At 44.3% G+C, this 17,145-nt stretch overlaps 1 protein-coding gene across 1 annotated transcript in view; it reads left to right on the top strand.

Annotated features, from left to right (window-relative positions):
- LOC137378444 (cadherin-22-like) overlaps positions 1 to 17,145 on the top strand; it is a 755,591-nt gene that overhangs the window by 231,067 nt on the left and 507,379 nt on the right. The window lies entirely within an intron of this gene.

Raw genomic sequence — 17,145 nt, 5'->3', positions numbered from 1 at the left:
CTGGTATTTCTCCACACCCATGAGCAAAGGCAGCCTGGTCCCATTCCATTAATAGTGGCACTGTAGGTGAGCAAACCGCAGCTACTTAAAGAGGGGAATTGGATCACTATTTAAAAAGAAAATATATTCTGAGCTATGGGGAAAGAGTAAGGGAATGCAACTATTTGTTAGCTCTTTTAGAGAGCCAGCAAAATGGCCTCCTTCAGTGCTGTATGATTCAATCATGAACACATCCTTGCTCGTCAATGGGCCTGGCCAATGTAAGGTGCCGGTTTATGAACCAAACACATTAGAAAGTTAGACATTTGCACATCTGGTGCCATCTGGTTTAGGCTTATCCTGGTATTACTTCATGCAGATGGAAGCTGTAAACTAGTTAAACTGCATGCCCATTATAAATGATGAATTCACACTTGACAGAAGAACACACCGTGTGATGAAGAGGAATCATTATTTATTTGTCCGAAATGTGAGATAGGTACAGGTGGCAAATCAATGGTGTACAACTCCCTTACAAAAGACATATGTTTCCAACATAAAGCTCCAAAATAATAGATAGAAACACGTTCCAGTGTTGGTTTTCAGGTAATCTGAGCTGTAGACTTCCCTCTGCACTGGCAGCAGTCTGTTACTTCTTGTCATTTATCCCACTCAGGATTTCAATTAGCTTTAGCTGGGAAGCCTTGATACTCACAAACATTGGCATGATGTTGACTTAAATTTTACTCTGTTAAGCCTATAGGAGGCGTGTTTAAGGTAGAGCAGGTCATACTGCATGAATTTATCCTTCCCAGCAATGTGACATACATTTCCTCCACATAGCCAACTGTCAGAAGTTACCACATAATTGGTAAGCTTCATAACTTGCTTTTATAACGTACCTTTGACATAATAAAACATGCAGAGAGGAAAACCGAATGGTAGAAGAGGAGTTGGGGGAGATAACAAGGCATGGTTAAAGAGAAAGAGCTTTTGAAGGACGGGAGCAGGGTAGTAAGGCAGAGAGATTTAAGGAGAAGAACAATGGCAAGGAAGGACATCTCATTACAATACAAAATCTAGGCTTACATATGAATTTTAGTTTTCTTGGATAGGTTCAACTCAGGTTAAATTCTCTCCTCGGATAAAAACAAAACTAGGAATTTTCATCATTTTTCTCTTTCTCGTTGTTCTCCTTCTCTCTCCCAATAGTATTGACTGTTGGTCTGACATGGTTCCACTGTTGTCTGGCACCCTTGAATACCTTAGCCAACCAACCATGCTTCAAGAGTCAGCCCAGATAATGAGGGACTGCAGTTTATTTGGCCATTCAGGTGGCATCACAGCCAAGCTTAACTGATATTTTCAGGTATGGGTTACTGGACAGTAATTAGGAATGGGGACTCTGACTGATTGTTCCCCTCTACCTGACCCAGGGTCTCTGAGATCAGTTTTAATGCCCATCTCCATTCCTGAGATCAACTAATTGAGCACAGGCCAGGGATTGAATCTGGGCCCTTCTTATCATGTACAGCTGATCTTTACACTTGACAGCCAATTTATTATCAAGGATCATTGGAAGACCAGCTCAAGTGTCACTTGATAGAAATCTAGTACTTTAGGTTTGTCCTGGATAGTTATGAAGAAAGGCAATTGCCACTAAACTTATTTTCAATGGAAAACAAATTGAGAGGAGTTTTGAAAAAGACCTTTATGTTTGTGAAAGGTCTAGAGAAGGCAGCAGTAAACAAAATATTTAGTGTGGACAATGTGTTGGGATTAGAAGACAAGGACAAATACGTCATAAGCCACCTGCAAAGTTTAGAGATGGGATAGGGTAATGAAAATGACTGTTGACATGTAGAGTAGATCACAAGAAAAGGTAGTTCATGTGGAGTCTATTGATACCTTCTCAAAGCAGCTGGATCATTATCTGTTAAGAAGGGGATTGAGTGCTTGATATTTTTCTCAGAAGAAGTGAGGAAGGAACTTGATGCATCTTCTTATTGGGATCAACAGATGGGTGGCAGTCATGGGGAGGGGTAGGAAGATTAATGATAGAAAAAAGATCGGACATGGACTCTGAATGGAGTGGGATTGATGGGGCTGAGTGGATTTTATTCATTCCAAAACTTCTTAAGTTCTGGAAGGCCATTTGCTTATTATTAGTCTGCTGATCTCTTGGAGAGATATCACTATTTGTAATATACAAGCTGTGTCATTTTTAGAATTGTCTGCACAGATCCTTTTCATAAAGTGGTTAGAAAGTGGATGTTGCACCCACAAGGTGTAGTTGAGGTGAATAGTATAGATGCAGTTAAGGAAAAGCTAGCTGCACAGATGAAGGAGAAAGGAATAGAAGGAAACAGTGGCGCAGTGGTTAGCACCGCAGCCTCACAACTCCAGCGACCCGGGTTCAATTCTGGGTACTGCCTGTGTGGAGTTTGCAAGTTCTCCCTGTGTTTGCGTGGGTTTTCTCCGGGTGCTCCGGTTTCCTCCCACAAGCCAAAAGACTTGCAGGTTGGTGGGTAAATTGGCCATTATAAATTGCCTCTAGTATAGGTAGGTGGTAGGGAAATATATAGGGACAGGTGGGGATGTGGTAGGAATATGAGATTAGTGCAGGATTAGTATAAATAGGTGGTTGATGGTCGGTACAGACTCGGTGGGGGCCGTAGGGCCTGTTTCAGTGCTGTATCTCTAAACTAAACTAAAGAAACGTTGACAGGGTTAGATGAAAAGAGGTGCAAGCAGCCTCTTTTGGAGCATAAATACCAGCATAGACCTGTTGGGCCAAATGGCCTGGTTCTGTACAAAAGCGAAATACTGTAGACGCTGGAAATCTGAAACAAAAACAGAAAATGTTGGGAATACTCAGCAGGTCAGGCAGCACGTGTGCAGAGAAAAACAGAGTTAACACTTTAGGTTCATTACCTTTGAAGGTCACCGACTTGAAATGTTAACTCGGTTTTTCTCTCCACAGATGTTGCCTGACCCGCTGAGTATTTCCAGCATTTTACGTGTTTGCTGTGGCTTGGTTCTGTGCTGTGCATTCTATGTAATTCTATATATATATATAAGCGGGTGATTCTACTAGCCATCAGTTTGACATTTCACTTACAGTATGTGAAAAGGAACAGTGACAATCCATGTTCGAAACAATGCAGCCTGATGACCAGCTGTGACTGAGTTTCAGGAAAAGAAGATGCCACTGGTCGTTTAACCGTCACAAGACCTGTGCAAATCCTCATGGCGCAGAGCAGCTCACGGATGAGTCCTGAGCTTTCTTTGAGTCACGCAAAGGACCTTCAGAGCTCACATGTGCCTGCAGCACTCATTATGGTTGAGACTAGGTCTATTGATTTGCTCAGTGAAATTTTATTCATTAGTTGCATTTCGATTACCTTCAGGGACTGGCTGGGAAGCAACTACTTCACTCCTGGGAGATGCTTGCTGAGGGCTGGGGCTTCAGCTGAATGCTGCCATTTTCAATGCTATCCTTGCTGGTCACAAATCTGTCCTTAAGCCTCTCCTCCAGTGGAGCACTGATCAAATCAGTGCTCCCTGAGCAACCTTGTACTGTAGCATCAGATGGCGTAAGAGATAGAACTCTCCTCACCAGCACAGTGGAGAGGGGAAGGGTATGAGGTTAGGTTTGAGGTGCACAAATATGGCAAGTGAGGTTCAGCACAGTAGCTGCTCTACTCACAGAGTCAGGGCTGTGCCCTTAGTTATTGCTTTTATTTTTTATTGCTCCATGTAGTTAAAATACATAGACGCAAAAAAGAATTCAGATGATCAGGATCTGAAATACTAAGATTTATAAAATTGTAAGTTCACTCTTCCAATGTGTACATGTTCCAGTAACCATAATTATTGACATTAATTATATCTTTTCCCCAAAATATACTTTATTCAAAAAAATCTCTAAAAAATTCATTACAAAACAGTTCAAAATAGCACCAAGTCGACATTCCAAAAAGCGCACAGGAAATCAGTTTTCCTCGATATCGGAGTGAGTTGCCTCACAACCCTTCCACTCCATTTTACTTGCCATGTACATTTTACAGCAAACCCATATTTTGTGTATACAGCCTGAGGGGTTTCCCATGGGTCCAGCCCCTCAGTTCACAATGGCGGGAGGACCTTACACTGTGGTCTTTCCCCATTGAGCCTTTGCAGCGGCTGCCCAAAGCTTTAAAGCATCCCTCAGCACATGGTCCTGGACCTTGCAATGTGCCAGTCTGCAACACTCGGTCATGGACAACTCTTTGCGCTGGAAAACCAGCAAGTTTCGGGCAAACCAAAGAGCATCTTTCACCGAATTGATGTTTCTCCAGCAGCAGTTGATGTTTATCTCGGTGTGCGTCCCTGGGAACAGCCCTAGAGCACAGACTCCTGTGTTACAGAGCTGCTTGGGTTGAACCTCAACAAAAACCACTGCATACAGATAGAACCTCAGCACGTAGTGACACTTGATGTTAGCGTACTGGGGCTCTACGCACAGCTTGATGCAGCCGCACACGAAGGCAATGTTGGGTACATTTTTCCTGCCCTTATCCAGAGGTTTGAACATTGTGTCCATCTGGACCCAGTCCATTTTGGATCTCCAGATAAAGTGGAAAATGGCTCGGGTGACCGCCACGGTGCAGGAGTGGGGTATGGGCCAGACCTGTGCCTCATGCAGCAACAACGTGAGCGCCTTGCATCTGATGGCAGGTTCTTCCCCACAATGGAGAGAGATCGCTGCTCCCACATGCTCAGTTTATGGTGTACCATGGCTACTCACCCCTTTCAGGTTCTCCGCTACCTGGGATTGTCACCCCTCTTATGCTTGCATCCTTCCTAATGGACTCAGCAAATGTTTCGATACAGCAAACAAGACAGGGGAGAGAGAACAGCCCTGTCTGACTCCAGATTGGATCGGGAAACTTTCTGATTCCCATTCTGATTGAGACTGCGTTACTGATGTTTGTGTAGAGCAGTTTGATCCAATTGCAGATTCCCTCCCCAAACCCCATTTTGGAAAGCACATCCATCATGTAGGTGTGTGATATCCTGTCAAAAGCCTTCTCCTGGTCCAGGCTGATGAGGCAGGTGTCCACCCTCCTGTCCCATACATAGGTAATCGTATCCCTGAGTAGCGCGAGACTATCGGTGATCTTCCTGTTGGGTACAGTGCAGGTCTGGTCAGGGTGAATCACCGACTCCAGAGCAGACTTGACCCGACTAGCGCTGACTTTGGACAGAATCTTGTAGTCAACATTAAGCAGTGAGATGGGCCGCCAATGGTTAGTATCAGTCCCTCTATGTTTCTATTGGTGGAATCACAGTAGATAAATGAGTACCAATGCCATTACCCACACTCCTTAGTGCAGTTGACGTGTAGGAAGGAATTTTACCCAAGGGTGGGTGCGAGTGAGGCTTACATCTCAAAATTGGAAACTTCTCCCCAACCTGCCTCCACCACACCCACTTCCAGTTTTAACGGAGGCCGGTTAGGGTGCTGGTGATTAACCCAACCTGCAGACGCAGGTCTGCAATTTGAATATTTTAATAAAGTTGCATGCCAAGAATTTTATCACAGCTTTACATTTAAGTGCTTCAGGCTGAACTTCCAGGGCTCATGAAACCCGACAAATGAAAGACAAGCATCATGCCCAGTAAAGGCTTGCCCCATTCATAACGTTAAACATGCACTGTATCCAGCATAGAATCTCTGGAACTAAAGCTTCATTTTTGAAAAAATGAACCACAATGGACAGTAAAAGGGCTGCAGAAGATGGCCAGATATCTTTTGCAATAGAATGACCATGGGTGGAGTGCCTCCCTTGAATGGACATACCAATCCGAAACCATTTATGGAATTCACACTGCCTATTGTTTGTGGTCCTACCCAAAATTCACGATCTATCGACTCTAGATTCACTCTCTCCAAGCTCGAAACTTAACAAAGAGAGCTGTAAGAAACCAGTTAAATCATAAGTAAGTGTGAATGGCCATCATCCATCCCCCATTGTGTAGCCATGGCTTCGAACTTCAAATCATTCTGGGTGGACAATAGAAGTATTGATCAGGTTGTCACATGATCGAAACTAAATCCAGATAACGGATCTTATTACTTCAAACACCAGGGAGAAACTGGTCAGTCAGCAAACAACAACTGCAGATAAGGCAGTAGCATCGTGCCTTAAAAGAACGGAAGGCTGGAACATCTTAAGGTCTCCAAGCCTTTTCCTTTTCAAGTCCACCAGTACAGAAAACCAACCTCCTGGTAATGAGACTACAAGCAATTAACTTCATGACCTGCTGAAAATTCACCTCCATGAGAGAATCCTGCAATGACTTTGATACATGACTCCAGCTATTGAATCCACCTAACTACACTTCAGGAGTGAAAACATCTTCACTGGGCCTGCAATGCATGCCTTTTCCCCAGGACGAACCAAATCACATGACTTCTGAACTATTACATTGCTTGTAATTTGTAAAAAAATGCACTATCCTTTTTCAACAGCTTTCTTTCTCGAGTTTGTGTGTGTGTGTGTGTGTGTGTGTTTGGCGAATGAATGACATAGTGTTGGACTTTTGGGTTGAACATGTGAATAAAAATAATCCTCTTTATTTAAGTCCATGCTACTGGTTATTGAAATTGGCCACACACTCAGGGGTTCAGAAACACACACATCTTCCTTGTCAAAAACACACTGATTACGGACAGTAAAGGGAAAAGAGCTGGGGTTTCAGTTCTCTCTCAATCCTGTCTGTATCACAAGCAAGAATAGTCAGATCCAGCAGATAAGTGCCTTTCCAACACTGCTTGTGGGCCAAGAGGAGCAGGATTGCTTCCCACCACCAACCCCATGACCCCTCCAAGCTAACCTTCTTCCCTTCCTGCAATCCGACACCACCCCCCACAATCTCACCCCCGACATTGCATCCATGTACTGATCCTCGGCCTTTTCAATCTCCCCATTGCCCCCCAGACTCCACAATCTCTCCCTCCATTGATTTTATTTAGAGATACAGCACTGAAACAGGCCCTTCAGCCCAAGTCTGTGCCGACCAACAACCACCCATTTCTACTAACCCGACAGTAATCTCATTCCCTTCCACCTACCTACACTAGGGGCAATTTACAATGGCCAATTTACCTATCACCTGCAAGTCTTTGGCTGTGGGAGGAAACCGGAGCACCCGGCGAAAACCCACGTGGTCACAGGGAGAACTTGCAAACTCCGCACAGGCAGTACCCAGAATCGAACCCGGGTCCCTGGAGCTGTGAGGCTGCGGTGCTAACCACTGCACCACTGTGCCGCCCTTCTCTCTGATCCCCAGATATCGCCTACCAGCCCAAGCTTCCTGCCTGACAGAAAGCCTTTCATTCTGGCTGGGTGCTGACTGGAAAGCAGAGGAAAAAACGTTAAATGAGATCCAGCCATTAACTTTGCCAAGACTCAGACTAGCTGCATTTCCAGGATTCCAGGCCACCACGCTAACCCTCACCATGATCCCTCCCTACCTTCCCATAAATAGAAGGGCCATACCATTCATAGCAGTGGCAGTGTATCTTAGCAAATAGAAAGGCACACCATAGGTTTAACAAAACATTTTACTTTCTTTAAGAAATGGGCATAAAGGAAAGTGTCAGCTAAGCTTAGCTGGTAGCACAATCAGAAGCCAGAAGGCCAAGTGTCAAAATCCCACTCCAGGTGTTGGATTTTCAAACGCCCATGGGGGTGAGGTCATGTGCGGGCACTCTTTGAAAATAGCACAGCTGGATGGCTTGTCGGTCTTCCGACACCTCTGGTGGGGTCGTGGTCCGGGAAGCAGAAGCAATGGCCTCCGGAACACACTGCAATTTTCAAAGAGAGGGCGGGTAGGGGTGTGGCGGATTGGTGGGGGGAGCCAGCAACCCGTTCGCCGCCAATGAACTGCCCATTAAGCTCTTTGAAGAGCTTGTTAACGGGCTGGAGAGGGCTAGAAGGAAATTTTCAAAGTGGCGGCACAGTGGCGCAGTGGTTAGCACCGTAGCCTCACAGCTCCAGCGACCCGGGTTCAATTCTGGGTACTGCCTGTGTGGAGTTTGCAAGTTCTCCCTGTGTCTGCGTGGGTTTTCTCCGGGTGCTCCGGTTTCCTCCCACATGCCAAAGACTTGCAGGTTGATAGGTTAATTGGCCATTATAAATTGCCCCTAGTATAGGTAGGTGGTAGGGAAATATAGGGACAGGTGGGGATGTGGTAGGAATATGGGATTGGTGTAGGATTAGTATAAATGGGTGGTTGATGGTCGGCACAGACTCGGTGGGTCGAAGGGCCTGTTTCAGTGCTGTATCTCTGAACTAAACTAAACTAAAAGCAAACGGTCTGGGGCACATTGTTATGCACCTGTCGGGAGTGCTGCAGGGAGCTATAATGTGATGTGGCTGCTGAATCAAAGTGTTGAAGAAAAAGGGTTTTCAAAGTGAGGTGCTCAAGCGGTGGCACAAAGTTGACATCACTTGAGCAGAGCGGGTCATGTACCTTGTGATTAACCGTTTAGCCACTTGTACGCACCGTCAGGCCACTGGGGTTCTTGTCTCTGTCATGGCCACAAGCGGGTTAAAGTCCTCCAAAGGGGTAGTAGTGGGATAACTTGGGGTCCGGTGGGTCACCCGTGCAGTCAGTAGCAAGTGAGGTGGAGCTCCGAGTGGTTTTGCGAGTCGTTATTACTTCGTCCTGGTGCTCTGATATTTGTGTGCGGAACCTCAAAGTCTTTCAAAAAACGGTCTCAGAGCCACTGACAGTGCTAGCAGCCCTTTAAATTGACTGCCAGCACCTTCTTCCAGCTCTTGTTGCACCCCCACCACACCGACATTCCTGCCCACGTGCACCTTGTTTTTTAGAAGTCTGCCGGTGGGCCGCTAATTGAACGGCTAGCGCATGATTGAAACGGGAGCTGAGGTCGAAGGGGGAGGGCCTTTGCCATTGCTTCTGCTTCCCAGACTGCAACCCCACCGGGTCAGGTAAAATTCCTGCATTAGTACCTGGTAAAGGGACTTTCTGGAGAATTGAAAGAAATACTTGCATTTGTGTAATGCTTTTCATGACCTCAGGATGTCCCAAAGCCCTTTCTCGCCAATCAAGTAAGTGTAGCAACTGTTGAAATGTAGGAAACACGGCAGCCAATTTGTGCACAGCAAGCTCCCACAAACAGCAATGAGATAAGTGACCGGATGATTTTTTTTTTGTGACATTGGTTGAGGGACAAACTTTGGCTCGGACAACAGGAGATAAGTCCCCTGATCTTATTTAAAATAGTACCAGCGGATCTTTTATGTCTCCCAGAGAGGGTATATCTTTCAGGCATGAAATTAGAGATTGGAGGCATGGAAGATGCGAATGAGTGAAAGAAGCATGTAATAGGTAAAATATAGTTGGGTTGCAACAAAGGAACAATATAATGTTTAGCTGAATATTTTGCTGAGATAACTTGCCTACACAAGCACCTGTTGCTGTATTGGCTTTCATCTGACTGTCAATCCGATGCAGAATGTTGCATCTTCATCAGTAACCCTGAGGTTAAAGGTTTAAAGCACAAGCTGGGACTGAAGTCAGCAGTCATTTCTAGAAATGAAGGCTGCCCACGAGCAAAATACAAGGGCCTGATCTGAAAAAGATAACCTCTCGGTTCTAGTTTATTTCATGTTTAAGAGCCTTGTGGTCGTCAAGTTGAGGGATGACTGTGCTCGCAATGGGACATTTTCTACTTTGTATCCAGTAACAGCTTTAAAGTCAGAAATGAACAGAGAAACAGAATAAGGTAGAGCTCCAATACCATCTTAACAGCACAGCTTAACCCTTCGAGAGCACATATCTTAAAGTACCAGTGAGACATACCCATTTTCTAATTAAATAAAAACAGAAAGTGTTGGAAATACTCAGCAGGTCTGGCAGCATCTGTGGAGAGAGAAGCAGAGTTAACGTTACAGTTCTGTGACATTTCATCAGAACTGGCAAAACCCTTGTGGAGTATTTACAGAAACATTGAAACAGAAAAATAGGAGCAGGAGTAAGCCTTTGGCCCTTCGGACCTGCTCCGCCATTCAAAAACGATCATGGCTGATCATCTAATTCAGTACCCTGTTCCCACTTTCTCCCCATATCCCTTGATCCCTGTGGTTAGCACCGCAGCCTCACAGCTCCAGGGACCCGGGTTCGATTCTGGGTACTGCCTGTGCGGAGTTTGCAAGTTCTCCCTGTGTCTGCGTGGGTTTCCTCCGGGTGCTCCGGTTTCCTCCCACATGCCAAAAGACTTGCAGGTTGATAGGTTAATTGGCCATTATAAATTGTCACTAGTATAGGTAGATGGTAGGGAAATATATAGAGACAGTTGGGGATGTGACAGGAATATGGGATTAGTGTAGGATTTGTATAAAATGGGTGGTTAATGGTCGGCACAGACTCGGTGGGCCGAAGGGCCTGTTTCAGTGCTGTATCTCTAAAAAAAAAAAAATATCTGTCTCCTTCTTGAATATATTTAATGACTTGGCCTCCACTGCCTTCTGCGGTAGAGAATTCCACAGTTCACCACCCTCTGAGTGAAGAAATTTCTTCTCATCTCAGTTCTAAATAGCATAACCCGTATCCTGAGACTGTAACCCCTGGTTCTGGAGTCCCCAGCCATAGAGAACATCCTCTCTGCATCTAGCCTGTCTAGTCCTGTTAGAATTTTATAGGTTGCTATGAGATCCGCTCTCATTCTTCAAAACTCGAGTGAATATAGGCCTAGTCGACCCAATCTCTCCTGATATGTCAATCCTGCCATCCCAGGAATCAGACTAGTAAATCTTCTTTGCACTCCCTCGATGGCAAGAACATCCTTTCTTAGATAAGGAGATCAAAACTGCACACAATACTCCAGATGTGGTCTCACCAAGGCCCTGTAGAACTGCAGGAAGACATCCTTGCTCCTGTACTCAAATCCTCTTGCAATGAAGGCCAACATACCATTCACCTTCCTAACTGCTTGCTGCACCTGAATGCTTGCGTTCAGCGACTGGTGTATAAGGACACCCAGGCCTCTTTGCACCTCCCCCTTTCCCAATCTATCACCATTCAGATAATAATCTGCCTTTCTGTTTTTACAACCAATGTGGATAACCTCACATTTATCCACGTTATACTGCATCTGCCATGCATTTGCCCACTCACCCACCCAACTTGTCCAAATCATATTGGAGCCTCTTTGCATCCTCCTCACAGCTCACATTCTCCTCCAGCTTTGTGTAGTCTGCAGACTTGGAAATGGTACATTTAGTTCCCTCACCCAAGTCATTAATATATATTATGAATAGCTGGTGCAGAAGCACTGATCCCTGCACTACCCCACTAGTCACTGCCTGCCACCCGGAAAAAGACCCGTTTATTCCTACTTTCTGTTTCCTGTCTGTCAACCAATTCTCAATCCATGCCAGTATATTACCCCCAATCCCATGTACTTTAATTTTGCAAACTAACCTCTTATGTGAGACCTTATCAAAAGTCTTCTGAAAATCCAAATACACCACATCCACTGGTTCTCCCTTATCTATTCTACTAGTTACATCTGCAAAAAACTCCAGTAGATTTGTTAAGCATGATTTCCCTTTCGTAAGCCCATGCTGACTTTGCCCAAACCTATTTATGCTTTCCAGGTGTTCTGCTATCACATCCTTGATAATAGACTCCAGCATTTCCCCACTACTGATGTAAGACTAACTGGTCTGTAATTCCCTGTTTTTTCTCTCCCTCCTTTTATAAATAGTGGGGTTACATTTGCCACCCTCCATTCTGTAGGAACTGCTCCAGAGTCTATAGAATTTTGGAAGATGACCACCAATGCATCCACTATTTCCAGGGCCACTTCCTTTGGTACTCTGGGATGTAGATTATCAGGTCCTGGGGATTTGTCAGCCTTTAACACCATTAATTTCCCTAGCACTATTTTTTTACTAATACTGATTTCCTTCAGTTCCTCCCTCTCATTAGACCCTTAGTTTCCTAACATTTCTGGGAGATTATTTGTGTCCTCCTTTGTGAAGACAAAACCAAATTATCCGTTTAATTGTTCTGCCATTTCTTTGTTCCCCATTATAATTTCCCCCATTTCTGACTGTAAGGGACCTATATTTGTCTTCACTAATCTTTTTCTCTTCAAATATTTATAGAAGCTATTTCAGTCAGTTTTTATGTTCCCGCAAGTTTACTCTCAGACTCTATTTTCCCCCGCTTAATCATCCTCTTTATCCTCCTTTGCTGAATTCTAAACTGCTACCAATCCTCAGACTTGCTGCTTTTTTTTGGCAATTTTACATGCCTTCCCTTTGGATCTAATATTATCCCTAATTTCTTTTGTAAGCCACGGTTGAGCCACATTTCCGGTTTTATTTTTGCGCCAGACAGGATCGAATACTTGTTGTAATTCATGCACACGTTCTTTAAATATTATCCATTACCTATCCACCATAGTAAAGTTCCCCAATCTACCATAGCCAACTCGCCCCTCATACCTTCGTAGTTTCCTTTACTTAGATTTAGGACCCTAGTTTCGGATTCAACTACTTCACTCTCCATCTTAATGAAGAATTCTAACATGTTATGGTCACTCCTCCCCAAGGGACCCCGCACAACAAGATTGTTAATTAATCCTTTCCCACTGCACAATACCCAGTCTAGGATAGCCTGTTCTCTAGTTGGTTGCTCCACGTATTGGTCTAAAAAACCATCACATACACACTCCGGGAAATTCTCCTCCAAAGTATGATTGCTAATTTGGTTTGACCAATCTATATGTAGATTAAAGTCACCCCTGTTAAAAGTTGTACCCTTATTGCACGAGTCTCTAATTTCCTGTTTAATGCCATCCCTTACATCGCCATTATTGTTTGGCGTCTTATAGACAACCCCCACCAACGTTTTCTGCCACATGGTGTTTCTTTGCTCCACCCATTCAGATTCCACATCATGATTTTCTGAGCCAATATCCTTCCTCACTATTGCATTGATTTCCTCCTTTACTAACAATTCTACACCACCTCCTTTCCCTTTTTGCCTGTCCTTCCTAAATATTGAATACCCCTGGATGTTCAGTTCCCATCCTTGGTCACCCTGCAGTCATGTCTCAGTAATCGCAACTATATCATAACCGTTTATATCTATTTGCGCTGTTAATTCATCTACGTTATTGCGAATGCCTTCCACTTTTATTTCTTACCTTTCTATTTTTAATTTCTATCCATGATTTCCCCTCCTCAGATGTCTCCCTGCCATTCCAGTTTAAACCTTCCTCAACCACACTAGCAAACCACCACCCCCCGCCCCACTGCGCCCCCCTCCCTCCCCCCCACCACCCGCCCCCGAGGAAATTGGTCCCGGTCCTGCCCAGATGCAACCTGTCCAGCTTGTACAGGTCACACCTTCCCTAGAACCGGTCCCAATGTCCCAGGAATTTGAATCCCTCCCCCCGACACCATTTCTCCAGCCACGTATTCATCTGATATATCCTGCTATTTCTGCTCTTGCTAGTACATGGCACTGGTAGTAGTCCTGAGATTACTACCTTTGAGGTCCTACTTTTTAATTTATGTCCTAACTCCCTATATTCAGCTTGCAGGACCTCATCCCTTTTTTTTTACCGATGTCGTTGGTACCAATATGTACCATGTCAACTGGCTGCTCGCCTTACCCCCTCAGAATGCCCTGCAGCTGCTCAGAGCCATCCTTAATCCTAGCACCAGCGAGCAACATACTATCTTGGAGGCTCTTTTGCAGCCACAGAAACACTAGTCTGTTCCCCTTACAATTGAATCCACTATCCCTAAAGCCCTGCCACTCTTCTTTCTCCTCTCCTGTGCAGCAGAACCACCCATACTGCCATGAACTTGGCTCTTGCTGCTTTCCCCTAAGCCATCTCCCCCAACAATATCCAAAGCGGTATATCTGTTAGAGAGGGGGATGGCCACAGGGGACTCCTGCACTACCTGCCTTCCTCTACTCTGCCTGGTGGTCACCCATTCCCTTTCTGCCTTTGCAGTATTTGCCTGTGGTGTGACCACCTCGCTAAACGTGCTATCCACGATGATCACGGATGCTCTACAGTGAATCCACCTGCAGCTCCAGCTCTGTAATGCGGGTAGCCAGTAGCTGCAGATAGATACACTTCCTGCACACATGGTCATCAGGGACACTGGAAGCGTCCCTGATTTCCCACATAGCACAGGAGGAGCATATCACGGGTGCGAGCTTTCATACAGCACTTCCTGTTTTCATTTCAGATTTTCAGCATCTGCAATATTTTACTTTTATCCCATTTCCTAATTGTTGTTTATGAGCTCTTGCCCTGAAAGGGATGATCACAATTTTTGGCTATTTCATGAATGTTTGGCTTAATGTTCTGAATAGCTAAGCGATGGTGCTGTGAAAAGTTCATGATTTACAGCACAGTATAATGCAATATGGAATGTTTGTCCTGGAAATCAAAGTGATTTTTCCATTTGGCCCACTCCTATATTTATTGAGCAATGCTACAGTTGTCCACAGCTTCTCCAGGTGTTGTGGGAGTGCTGGATATGGAGTGAAATTAGCCCTGGATAAAAATATTTTGAGGTGTAGAATGCTAAGGTGAGATATTGGTGTTTACAGACTAGTTAGTGGCAGTGGAAGTAATTTCAGGTGATGAGCTAAGAGCATCACACAGGAAGAACATTGCACCGCATTGAAGTGTATGGACTGAATGTATATAACTTTTCCTATATGCATTATTACCAGGTTAATAGGGCTGTTAAGAAGGCCTATGGTGTGTTAGCTTTTATTAGTAGGGGGGTCGAGTTTCGGAGCCACGAGGTCATGCTGCAGCTGTACAAAACTCTGGTGAGACCGCACCTGGAGTATTGCGTGCAGTTCTGGTCACCGCATTATAGGAAGGATGTGGAAGCTATGGAAAGGGTGCAGAGGAGATTTACTAGGATGTTGCCTGGTATGGAGGGAAGGTCTTACGAGGAAAGGCTGAGGGACTTGAGGTTGTTTTCGTTGGAGAGAAGGAGGAGGAGAGGTGACTTAATAGAGACATATAAGATAATCAGAGGGTTAGATAGGGTGGATAGTGAGCGTCTTTTTCCTCGGATGGTGATGGCAAACACGAGGGGACATAGCTTCAAGTTGAGGGGTGATAGATATAGGACAGATGTGAGAGGTAGTTTCTTTACTCAGAGAGTAGTAAGGGCGTGGAACGCCCTGCCTGCAGCAGTAGTAGATTCGCCAACTTTAAGGGCATTTAAGTGGACATTGGATAGACACATGGATGAAAATGGAATAGTGTAGGTCAGATGGTTTCACAGGTCGGCGCAACATCGAGGGCCGAAGGGCCTGTACTGCGCTGTAATGTTCTAATTCTAATTCTAATTCAATGTGCCAAGTCATTCTTGTGACAACACTGCATGTTTTCATACTATGCAAGACCAGTGCTAGCTTCACCAATCCCTGATGTAGTCTTTTGCAGTTGGCTGTTGAATAAAAGACTTGCATTTATACAACACACTTCACAAACTCAGGACATTTCTAAGTGTTTTATTGCCACTGAAATACTTTTTGAAGTGCAGTAACTGTTGTCATGTGGGAAAGACAGGAGCCAATTTTGTGCACAGCAAGCTCCCACAAACAGCAATGTGATAATGAGCAAGTAATCTGTTTTAGTGGTGTTAATTGAGGGGTATGTTGGCCAGGACAATATTTGTTGATCTGTAATGGGACATGAATCCACAACCTTTTGACTGAGAAGCAGGAGTGCTACCAACTGAGCAATGTGTGAAGGTAACCTTTGCTAGCCTGCAGTAATACTGGTACCTGTGAAGGCTTATGATTTTTGGCGAGACTTCCTGGCAGCAGGCCTTTGCAAATCCAACAAGTTAGTCTCCGAGTTATAGCCAGCTGCGTGAGCCCTGTGTGTCAGTGCGGATATGGATCTAGAATAGTATAACAGCAGCTATTGATGACTGTTGTGGATCCATCAGCTACAATGTACTGATCCAGTGGGTAGCTCTGACAATTAGCTCTGACAATTATGCGTAGGCTCACTAAGGTGCAAGTACAGTGTGATTCATTAATTCCGATTGTTCTGAGGCAAGAGTGAAAGACTACTTGAGTTCATCAATTACCACATCATCAAAACTCCTCGAACGGATATTGTTCTTTTCCACTTGTGAAGCCATCTACCTATGGAGACTTTATAAATATGTTTGCTTAAAGAGCTTCTGCCTTGGCCATTGTGGAGCAGAATATCCATGTCACAATTTCTCCTGTAACGCAATTAAGTTCTCATAACATGATGGCATGTTTCATATAAGTTCCATCATCTCGTCATATGATTTTGACAATCACATGTTTTTATGCCCAAATAGTAACCTAACTGCTTTTATTTCCAGCCCCTCTCAAACATTTTGTCAAAGAATAATGAAGTACGACAAGAGAAGTGTAATTGCTATAATGTGCTAACTCCTATCAGAGAGCCATCTAGTGTTCAGTTAATAACATGCAATTACCAGACATGTTAAGTATCACTTTAAGCAAAAATAATATTTTAATTCTGAAGCGACAATGTCGGTATTTTAACCGAGTCATTAGTTGCTTCAAAATTAGTTACTGAATTTATTATTTCTATTTCTTGTGCTCATTGAACTGTCAATGTTGGGAATGGAAGGTTGCTTTTCCACTTTTACACCAAGTACTCCCAAGTCAGGTAGAGCACTTACTGTACAAATTGACAGTAAAGCTCCCTCTACTTTATTACATTCTTTAGTGCTAGTGTAAGAGCCTCTTTGACTGCACCTCTGTACATTTTTTATTGATACTGCACATTGCCTGTGGCTTCTCAGAGCACCAGTTAGTGTTGAGTTATGAACAATTTTATGCTGCAAATTTGTAGTCTTTGGGTGCTTAAGCCCTTACAAATGGTTAGGTAGAAGGAAAATAGGAAACAGGAGCAGGAGTAGGCCATTTGGCCCATCGAGCTTGCTCCACCTTTCAAACAGATCACAGCTGATCATCTACCTCAACGCCCCTTTCCTGCAATGTCACCATATCACTTGATGTCATTAGTATCCATAAATCTATCAATTTCTGTCTTGAACATGCTCAATGATTGAGCTTCCA

The sequence above is a fragment of the Heterodontus francisci genome, chromosome 16 (genome assembly GCF_036365525.1).
Source record: "Heterodontus francisci isolate sHetFra1 chromosome 16, sHetFra1.hap1, whole genome shotgun sequence".
Lineage (NCBI taxonomy): Eukaryota > Metazoa > Chordata > Chondrichthyes > Heterodontiformes > Heterodontidae > Heterodontus > Heterodontus francisci.
The sequence above is the reverse complement of the archived record's forward strand: the minus strand, read 5'-3'. Positions and strand labels throughout refer to the sequence as shown.